The sequence below is a fragment of the Mytilus galloprovincialis genome, chromosome 3, assembly GCF_965363235.1.
Source record: "Mytilus galloprovincialis chromosome 3, xbMytGall1.hap1.1, whole genome shotgun sequence".
Classification (NCBI taxonomy): domain Eukaryota; kingdom Metazoa; phylum Mollusca; class Bivalvia; order Mytilida; family Mytilidae; genus Mytilus; species Mytilus galloprovincialis.
The window spans coordinates 32,656,312-32,667,723 of record NC_134840.1 but is presented as its reverse complement, the minus strand read 5'-3'; positions in this window follow the sequence as shown (position 1 = coordinate 32,667,723).

Genomic DNA, 11,412 nt, shown 5'->3' with positions numbered 1-11,412 from the left:
TCTCGTTTCAATTGTTTTACATTGTCATATCGGGGCATTTTATGGCTGACTTTGCGGTATGGGCTTTGCTCATTATTGAAAGCTGTACGGTGATCTATAGTTGTTAATTTCTGTGTTATTTTGGTCTCTTTTGGAGAGTTGTCTCATTGGCAATCATACAACATCTTCTTTTGTATATGTATTTATAGTATACAAGCTAGGTATTATCCCGCAGTTAAGATTTGTCACTTTTAAGAACACATCCGTAAAAAAACGGACGCCCACCGGACAGAAGGGATCAGAAGGGCAAACATACCACATCTTCTTTTTTAAATATAAATGTACTGGTTTCGATTTTAAATGGATGAACATTTAATTTTTAATTTTATACTGTAAGAATAGAGCTGCATAACATTGTTGAACTATTCGCTAAAGTACATGTAGTATGTATTCGTATTTAAAATGAAATACAAAACGATATATGTATGATAAACTGATAAACAAAATATCAAGAAATTAAGGATGACTAAATGCATGTACAAGAAGAAACTCACCTTTTTATCAAAACATTTCATGCATAAACACTTTTTTTAAAACTGATTGTTTCTATTTACATGTACATATTTACAATATACAATTTACGTTCGGTTTTTCAACCGAGAATAGCAAAACCTCATGAAGTATGTCGCTGGAGTTTATTAACTACATTTAATTCCCCTGTGCCATGATTTGCCATCTCTGTTTTTTTTTTAACAAAGCATGGTTGGTTACATGTTATGAATTTACTTACAATTTGGGGATTTTTTTCTCTAAAGTAAACTGAATCAGAAAAAAAATCACCATCCTATGTCGAAAACCTAAAACTTGTCAAAGAATATGAACAGTGTTTGTAGAAAAGTACGGTTTCATTTTTCAAGTACAACGCTAATTCATCGAGTCCATTGAGTGAAAAAAGGCAGGATGAGCAACTTGGTGGGGGGGGGGGGGGGGAAGGGAGTCAATGAAAAAAATATGTGGATTGAGTTTTTTAATTTTTCATTTAACTTTTGATGTCGTCCCTTGATCCAGAGGACAAATTTGAATTAAATATTTCGATGTGAAAACTGTTAAGATTTTAAAAGTTTAAAATTTTACTATCAATTGCAGAAAATTATAAAAGCAATGAATTTCACATGCACATTTATAAATGCTAGAATTGTGACTGCATACTCTAGAACACAATCATGTACGCAAATACGACATTGGAAGCTTTAAACGACCTTGACCAGCTACGTGAATATTAATCAGTCCATTCAACGTTATAGTACGCATGTTCTATTTTCGCAGGTGTGAGGTCGAAGGTTTGAATTGACCAATGAAAACGATCGTTCCTTAAAGAGTTAATCTTATAAAGTTTGTTTGACTGATTACATCGCAATACCTTTCGCTAAGCTTTACCGCATATGAGTATAAACAGGTCAGGAATAACAACCAATTGGTGGATTATACCTCAATTGACGTATAATCCACCAATTGAGGTATATTGGTATAGACTAATTGATGTTTAGGCCAACTAAAATTAATTTGTAGATTTTCATTCAAATTTTTGAAAAAAATGGAGCGGGTGGGAGGATTTTTTATTTTTTTTTTTATTTTTATTTCTTATAAAACCTTCTTGTGACGTGTTCTTCAAATATGCATGTGTAATAAAAAGCTTATATTATGTATATACATATATACTGAACGACTTTAGAAACGCAACACTCATTTTGTTGATTTTTTTTTACAAAATCTTGTTTGATTCTATTATACCTTCTTTTCATGCTTATAATACTTCTTTCTCCTAATAAAAAATCTAAATCTGACTTACCTGTGGTTATTGAATATACCGAATTTTGGACCAATGAAAGACTGTTTCAGGTTTTTTGCTTTGTGAAACAGTTCTTTAAATCCTTTGCCTCACTTAATTCAGTTTTAAAATGTTGCCTCCATTTTGTCAAGACTGAAAACATGAAAACATAAACGTGCTGCAACCATACTTTAAGACTTCAGAAACTTGTCTTACTGTCCTTCCGACAACGATACAAGAAGACAAGATTTGTTGCTGGCCATCAATGAACAGATCAACGTGTAGTGACAATGAAACGTCAACAGAATTTGAATACGCATTCGGCAACGTCATTTGCCAAAGAATCGACTGAAGGAAAACCTTTAAAGCCCTCAAGTTCCAACCGCATAATTGCCAAAACAAATTAACAAATTAATGGGTTGATCAAATGCAAAATTAGAAGGTGCAAAACAGATCCTAAAACATATCAGACAGAATTTGTTGATCTTCCTGACAATCATTTTGGCGTTTGTAACAGGCAGTTTTCGCTTTTGACGGTGACACATTCATTCAAAAATAACACATAAATAATCTAGTGTTGCGTTTCTAAAGCCGGTCCGTATATAAGGAATCGTACATTATATTTCAAATCTTAATATGAACAAAAAACTCTAACTGGCAACCACTGTTCTACATGTAATTGCTGCTTTAGAAACCTAAACAGCAAAAACATAAAAGAAGAATGCTCTCTTCAGTTGGACTACCTTCACCAAATTTAGTGTCTTTTTAAGCGACCATTTTTTGTCTCCATAAACATGATAAAATGACACAAATATGCAACTAAAGAATTACGAGTTCAGAATAAAATGAAACCGTTTTGAAAACGAATGGGTTGGTGCTTTATGATTCTTCTTATATCCAAATATAATTAGAAAGTAAAACATGAACTTGACCAAAAAAGAGATGTTTAATGGCTCTATTGAGGGTATTGGGAATAAATAAACTCATCATAGATACCAGGACTAAATTTAGTACATACACCAGATGCACGCTTCGTCTACATGACAAAAGACTCATCAGTGACGCTCAAAGGTGTTTGTGCTGTTTGTCAACAAAAAAAGCGAGGGGCAAATCTAATAGTATGTTTGCCGACTTTTTGAACCCTATTATACTGTCATAAATCTAACAAGTTCGTGCTTGCGTCATTTTATTTATACAGTTATGCTTTTGTACGAATGTGTTCCATGATTTGTGTTCTTTGAGTATAATTCAGTCCAAAATTCCTGCCACAAAATCATTTATCAATAAAAAAATCAACCGGTTTAAATTTCTAAATCACAGAAATTTGTGTCATGCCGCAATTTGCCATCTTGGACACAGCGTATTACTTGTAACCCGATTATTTAATGCCCTTCCTAAAAACAATCTCTATTCTCAGTAGACGATTTGGTCATCATAGAGCTGCAGAATCTTTTTCAATTACTCGAAGTAATACGAAAACCGAAATTTGAAACAGGAAGTTTGGAAGGAAACAAAATTTATGGCGGTTTCCGGAAATCGTAAATTTTAAAAATAAAAAAAATCGGGGCGGGACGATTTCAGAGGGGCGGGCGGGGATGAAAATCTATTAATATTTTTATAAACGACATATTTTATTTTATTGAACATGGTACCTTGTATAATTATGCCGATGACAATACTCTGTCTTATGCTAACAATGATTTTGATAATTTATTATGTACACTCAAAAGAGAAAGTGCTGTTTTAATTGACTGGTTCAGATTTAGTTGTATGCAGGCAAATCCTGACAAATTCCAAGCCATTGCAGTTGGAAATAAAACATTTGCAAAAAAGCCTGTTTTTAATATACAGTCAGCAAAAATATCCTGTGATGAGATTGTCAAACTTTTGGGTATTGATATTGACTATCAACTTAATTTTAATCACCACATTAAAAATATTTGTCGTAAAGCATCCCAACATTCAACAACTGAATGTTTTAAAGCGCATTGGCTGCTTCCTTACTAAATTGAATAAACTGACAATTTTCCACACATTTATATTATCTAATTTTAATTTTTGTCCTTTGGCATGGCATTTTTGCAACAAAAATAACACCACCCAATTGGAAAAAATTCAGGAAAGGGCTTTACGATTTATATATGAAGACTATGTTAGTTCATATGATGAACTACTTTTACAAGCAAAGGTTCCATCACTGAAAATAAGATGTATGCGTAACATGGCTATTGAGTGTTTGAAAATTTTATATAAATTGTCACCACCATGCTTACATGATTTAGTTGTTTTGAAAGACTGTAAATATAATTTTAGATATTCTAATATTGTAGATATACCTAGGGTCCGAACAACAACCTATGGTAAGAACTCTTTTAAATACACAGCTGCTGTTTTATGGAATGATCTACCTGATGATTTTAGAAAAATTGCTAATTTTAGTCAGTTCAAAAATATTTTAAAGTCATGGAATGGAAATGACTGTAAGTGCACAGTTTGTGCAGACTTTTAGTTTATATATTATGCAAATTTATTTACCATCTATAGCTAGATCATATCCCATTTTTTAAAATTTTTATGCTATGCATTTTTACCAGCTTTTATGCCTAAATTACACTTATATGCTTTTAGCCTTAATACCTAGCTTATGCTTATATTCTGCTTTTAGTGCTTCATTTTTGTGCTAGTTATTGCATGGGTACTATATTATGTATTGTATTGTTATAAATGTTGTACTGTTAAATAATGTCTCATATGTCGGTTAAAAGCTCATTAGAGCTTATGTGTGTCTATGTGTCTATGTTTTATATACATGTACCATGCTAGTCGGAGATTACTCTGACGTCCAACGGCTGTTTTGCCAGACAAGCTGGGGCCGTGGTCCCACGGCCCCAGCTTGTCTGGCAAAACAGCCGTTGGACGTCAGAGTAATCTCGGACTAGTACCATGCCGACTCTAAATAAAGCTTATTTATTATTATTATTTGAGTTGTACTCATGATCACATGACTGCAGACAGTAATGATGTCCATTGACAGGTGATTACAGGTAAATTTGCCAATCTGATATCAAGAATTGACAAGATAACAATAGAAGAAACTTCAAATATAATTATTTATTAAATGCAATATGTTATGTTACAATAGTCAATACTATAAAACTAGGAATGTTTGACAAGTTTTCATACCATAATATGGTTTTAAGAAAACAATGCTCCATTTTGGTGGAATAATTTGTTTTGAAAAACAAAGAATTATACACCGATTGGTCTATACCATTATATGTCAATTGGTGGATTATACGTCAATGGGTTATTCCTGACCTGTTAAAATTATTTGTTTATGTGCCAACTTGTAATTTGTATATAAAAATGTCCTCCTCAGGGCTCCTGGAGCACAGCTATACCCTTTCAAAGCAATTAGTTATTCGATCCAATTATTTTGTACCATAAAATGACATTAATTAAAACATAGAAGAAATCATACAAACTGTTCATTCAACAAATAAACGGCTCCCAAACAACTTTCTAAATTCCCTCTCAAGTCTGTTGTAATTTCTTAACTTTACGTTGAAGAGTGGTGATGATATATCTAGTACACCGAAATGTAAAGCACATGAAAGAAACTCTACACACAAATACCTGAGACTACTATAACACAGAGATGGTCACTACCAATTTATCGTTATAGTAGTCTCAGCAAATACTAAGTTAGAAAATGTATATATATTTTTAATTTATTCTAAAAGCAGTAGTTTTATGTTCTTGTCTATACATACAAATCAATTATACGCAGCTTTCTCACTAGACCTAGCAAACTAGACAAACATCTCGTGTACATTTTTAAAATGATTTGAATCCACTAAAGCTATTTCTTAAGTCGCATCTGACGATTTAATTGGGGTTGTCGCATGTCACTACCAACCCCGTGTGCGGGGTATGTTGAGACAGAGGTTGGGGTAACGGTTGTGACATACATACAGTACTGGTAGTCCTGTTTACATGTTCAGATGTACATGCTTTGTCGCAATTTCAAAAAGGTGGAAGACCTACTAGATGGGTCATACCTTGTATTGCGCGTGAAATACGCTATGTTAAGAGCTTTTCCGTCAGTCATGTATCTTTGTCCTTGATCTCATTTTTATGGTCAAGGAACTGTTTTGTCATATGAAATACCGCACTTATATTTAGTTACTAGTATGATAATTTCTATGTTTGGTGTTTTGTATATTGGATTCTTGCAAGGTGTACATGTCATTCAGACAGTGTTAACCGACAACCTCATTTCATGGATCAGTTATCATGATCTATCATGTCCGTATCACAGATACCCATAGAAATATATATGCAATAGTCTACTGTATTCGGTGTATGAATGAAGCACTCACACCACTTCTTCCTTTATCTATATATGAATGAAATTCAATTATAATAAAAGCAGGCGAGACATTTCAGACATGGTAATGCCATATAGTGAATGTCTAAGCTCGAAAAAAAATACTATTAATATTAATAATACTTTGTAAAATAATCAAGATATATGAACGAAGATAAAAAAAAAAAGGGAACCGTTTGTGCTGTCATATAAACTCCATTACATAATTGTAAAAGTATAAAAACTAGCAGATGCTGCTCAAATACAACCATACTTCTGTGTAATGTTGGACTGAAAGGGTATTACCCTTTAAAAATTATTTTGTTTAAGATGAATGAAAAATCTTTGTTTTATAAGACATATAAATGCTGACTTTAAGTATATATATAATGCCATATGTATACATAATGCAGTTAAATGATATACTGATGCGTTGGTATGTGATTGAGTGTGGTTTGCATTGCCATTTGTGGATAAAGTTTTATATAGCAGATGCTGCTCAAATGAAAATATCATTTTGTGTTACATTGTATTTTATATGTTGCATTATTTCATAATTTTTCCTCGCTGTCCAATTGTACGTCTTTTTGACTGAACAATCTAGTTTTCTCCTACGTTGAAACAAAAACACCGGAAACAAAAGTGTTTTACGTCAGATGTTGTTTGTGTATATCCATTATTTGGATTGAAAATAATTCTTATTGGAATTAATGGGCGAAAAGACTCACAATATACTTGTCTGAGGTTGTCACAACCTGCCCCGTTTGTGCTGTATCAACCTGCCCCTATGAAGTGTTGGTCACGTGGCGATCAGGCGTGGAAAAACTTATTGTACTTGGATTTTATACGATATCACATATTGAGCCCCGAATTTTTATCTTCATTTATATATCTTGATTATTTACAAGGTATCAGTAATATCAATAGCATAACAAATATTTCGAACATCGTAAAAAATACTTACGGCTTAGATTTTCAGTATTTACTTAATAAAATCTTCAAAAACGCTTCTATGACATAACCATTTCTATCTCCATACAATTTGAAAAAGACTTCACGAAAACTTTCTAAATATGCCATAATTTCTTCTCTAAAGGAAGATTTACAGTCACTGTCTCATTCAACCCGTGTCACATTCAACCCCAGTCTCCCCTACAGCTTATATGTATCAAGTAAAATTAATATTACATTAAATATAGTTACACATAGTTCCATAAAATTTTAAGACTGTACCATCACACTAGAGAGACGGGACTCCGAGACTTTTATTTAACCGCTCTTTTAGACAAGGAGAGCGCAATGTTTCGACATAGAAAGAAAAAAGACACAAAGCACATATAGTCTTGGTCGAACACGAACATTCTGAATATGACAAGTTAAACTATAGTTTGAAGGCCGCCACTCCCGAACCTTGGACAATCAATGTAACAGTACAATATAAGAACAAATTATAACAAGAATGGCATTATGCACACGCTGGAGCGTCTCCCCTTCTTTACTAATCATAGTTAGATTATGTTGATAACCTTAAATACGAATTAAAGCTTTACTTAAACTATCTGAACATGATCCAAGAAAACGAGGCTAAGATAAGATACACCAAACGAGAAATACATGTACACCTTACAATCATTCAAAACACTAAAAATAGTTACCATAAAATTGCTTGTAGTTTCTAAGAAACAGACTATCCAAGAAAACTAAACATTTACCAATGAACCTAGAAAATGGGGTCAAGGTCAGATGAATCATGCCAGGCAGTCATATACACCTTACAATCAATCTATGCATTAAACATAGTTGACCTATTGCTTATAGTATCTAAGAAACAAACTTGACCATGGAAACTTAACAGCGACCAATGAACCACTAAAATGAGGTCAAGGTCAGATGATCCATGCCACGGTCAGACATACACATGTTACAATTAATCTATGCATAGTTGACCTATTGCTTATAGTATCTAATAAACAAATTTCACCATGAAAGACATATACAGCTTACAATCCTCCCATGCTGCAAAAAGAGTTGACCTATTGCTTTTAGCTTAAGAAAAACAGATCAAAACACAAAAAAATAATACTGAGCAATAAACTGTGAAAATGAGGCCAAAGTCAAATAAAACCGGCGAGACCGACATGTACATCATAAAATTGTCCCATACACCAAATATAGTTGACCTTTTTCATATAGTATATAACCACTGAACCATGAAAATGAGGTCAAGGTAAACAGACACCTGTCAGTTGGACCATGAAAATGAGTTCAAGGTAAAATAACACCTGCCAGTTGAACATGCACACCATACACTCATTCCATACACCAAATACAGTAGACCTATCTCATACACTAAGTATAAGAAAACTGACCAAAACTGACAAAAAAACCTTAAAACATGTATAACCATGAAATGAGGTCAAGATCAGACGACACCCGTCAGTTGGACATGTACACCTTACAATCCTTCCATACACAAAATATACTAGACATATTGCTTATAGTATCTGAGATATTGACTTGACCCGCACAAAAACTAAACCTTGTTCACTTATCCATGAAATGAAGTCAAGGTCAAGTGAAAACTGTCTGACGGACATGAAGACCTTGCAAGGTCTGCAATACTAAATATAGTTATCATTTTACTCATAAATGGAGGAAATTAACAATACCAAAAAAAAAAATCTGAACTTTTTTTCTCAATTAGTCACCGAACCATGTAAATGAGGTCAAGGACAATGGACATGTGACACACAGAAACTTCGTAACATAAGGTATCTATTTACAAAGTATAAAGCATTCAGGTCTTACACTTGGTCGATGCCTCTGCTGGTGGACAGTTAGTCCCCGAAGGTATCACCAGCCCAGTAGCCAGTACTTCGGTACTGGCATGAAAATACGGATTTTTTGTGTTATTAAAATTTGCTGTTACAGAATGTTGGAAAATTATTATAAATTAAATGAATGTATCTCCCTCGTGCAAAGCTCTGATTCCTTTCACGGATTTGGCTATACTTTTTGGACCTTTTGGATTATAGCTCTTCATCTTTTATGCAAGCTTTGGATTTCAAATATTTTGGCCACGAGCATCACTGAAGAGGCATGTATTGTCGAAATGCGCATCTGGTGCAAGAAAATTAGTACCGTTAATGTTATTACTACCACTGGGTCGATGCCTCTGCTGGTGGACTGTTAGTCCCCGAGGGTATCACCAGCCCAGGAGCCAGTTCTTCGGTTCTGGCATGAAAATACGGATTTTTTGTGTTATTAAAATTTGCTGTTACAGAATGTTAGAAATTATTATAAATTAAGGAATGTATCTCCCTCATACAAAGCTCTGATTCCTTTCACGGATTTGGCGATACTTTTTGGACCTTTTGGATTATAGCTCTTCATCTTTTATATAAGCTTTGGATTTTAAATATTTTGGCCACGAGCATCACTGAAGAGACATATATTGTCGAAATGCGCATCTGGTGCAAGAAGATTAGTACCGTTAATGTTATTACACCTTCATAAAATAAATAGAAAACTTTTAAGAAGTTAGTTAACGCTGGGAACAGTATATCTGGTTAACGCCGACGCCGGATCACTAACTCTATGTCGAGCTCTCTACGACAAAAGTCGCAAGCTCGACAAAAATTAGTTGAAAATGCTGCTCATCAGGGGTATATTTTGGTCGTTTATTCCTGTATGTGATCTTTAGTGAATTGCTTCTATGCCATATGAAAAAAGAGGCTATTTCATTTTCATTTATCTTTTGATCTGTTCAGTTTCATCTCTGATACCACTAAACCAGAACCCAATTATCACCATCGACTGTACTATGACTTGTATCTACAAATACGCTAGTTGTATACGCTAGTAGTATGTAATCATCTGTGTCCACACTTGTAGTATGTAAAAATAAATATTTTTTTTGGTTAAAAGATATAAGTTTTGTAATAGGAAGGCTTCAATTATAAAGAGGCGACTTTTCTTGTTTTCAAATAAAGAAACTTCGAATAACGGTTATTTTTTGTTATTCGCATTCAACCCCTAAGCGTTATTCTAAATGACCACCATTACCCGACAGCGTAGTGATAAATAGTAGGCCTATATAAAACCGGCTTAATTGACACACTTCAAATCTTTATATATGCACAATCGTCCCCCAGTATATATTTGTCCGTTGATTTTTTTTGTATTTTATCATTCCGAAAGCATATTCTGTCGCCGCATTCTCCAATGAATTAGAATTGTTGACCACTGAAAATTCAGATTTATATAAACATAAAGAGATGCGATCTGATTTCCAATCTGATTTCATCGAGGATTTCATATCTGAAAACTATTAACAAATAATGTTAATGTTAACAACAATAGATGATTCTATAGTCGATCTTTATCGAACAATTCAAAAAAGATGTTGACTATAACTTAGGTATTTCTTTTAGTTGATATTTGTTTCCAAGCAAACAATCAATTGAAACCTTAGTGAGAAGTGTACACTTTTGTCCGTCTACATTGCTTGTCGTTTTTAATAGCCCCGTCAATTTATTAAAGGGGACGCACGCAGTATTTTGAATTGGGAGCGTAATTGCCGATAATTAAATATATGCCAACAAATTTTTGACAATTTTAGACTAAAAAATAATTTAATGGTGAAAAACATGATAATTAAACAAAATTGACGATCCGCTACTGCATTGCCCTGTAGTGGGCATGCACATACGGATTCCTATTTTTTTTAATTTCCTGTTGAACACAGCTAGAACATTGCATGTATCTCATACACACCAATATTCACATAATTGATAATCAACAAATTCACATTATTGCTGTACGTAAAATGTTCTTTCATAAAGAACCGTAATCATTTAAATGGCAGACAAGACTCCAGAGGCATTTGTCTCATAAAATACCGTAATGTATAATGGATTTTTTCTGAGGCAAGCTCCTGTGCCACAATCGCAATGGAATAGCGATTAATTTTTAGAACTCACAAACAATTTCATCATTTCATCACAGGCGCTTGGGTCTAGGATACAGATTTTTTTTATTAAAATATTCAATTTTCTATATTTATAATACATATCTATCACTTCTGTGCATGTCTCACCTAGTTTCAAGTGATTTAAACGACCCAGAGAAAATACCCAATTTTACTATCCATACTAAGAAACAGTATGGATAGTAAAATTGGGTATTTTCTCTGGGTCGTTTAAATCATTTAAAACTAGGTGAGACATGTACATAA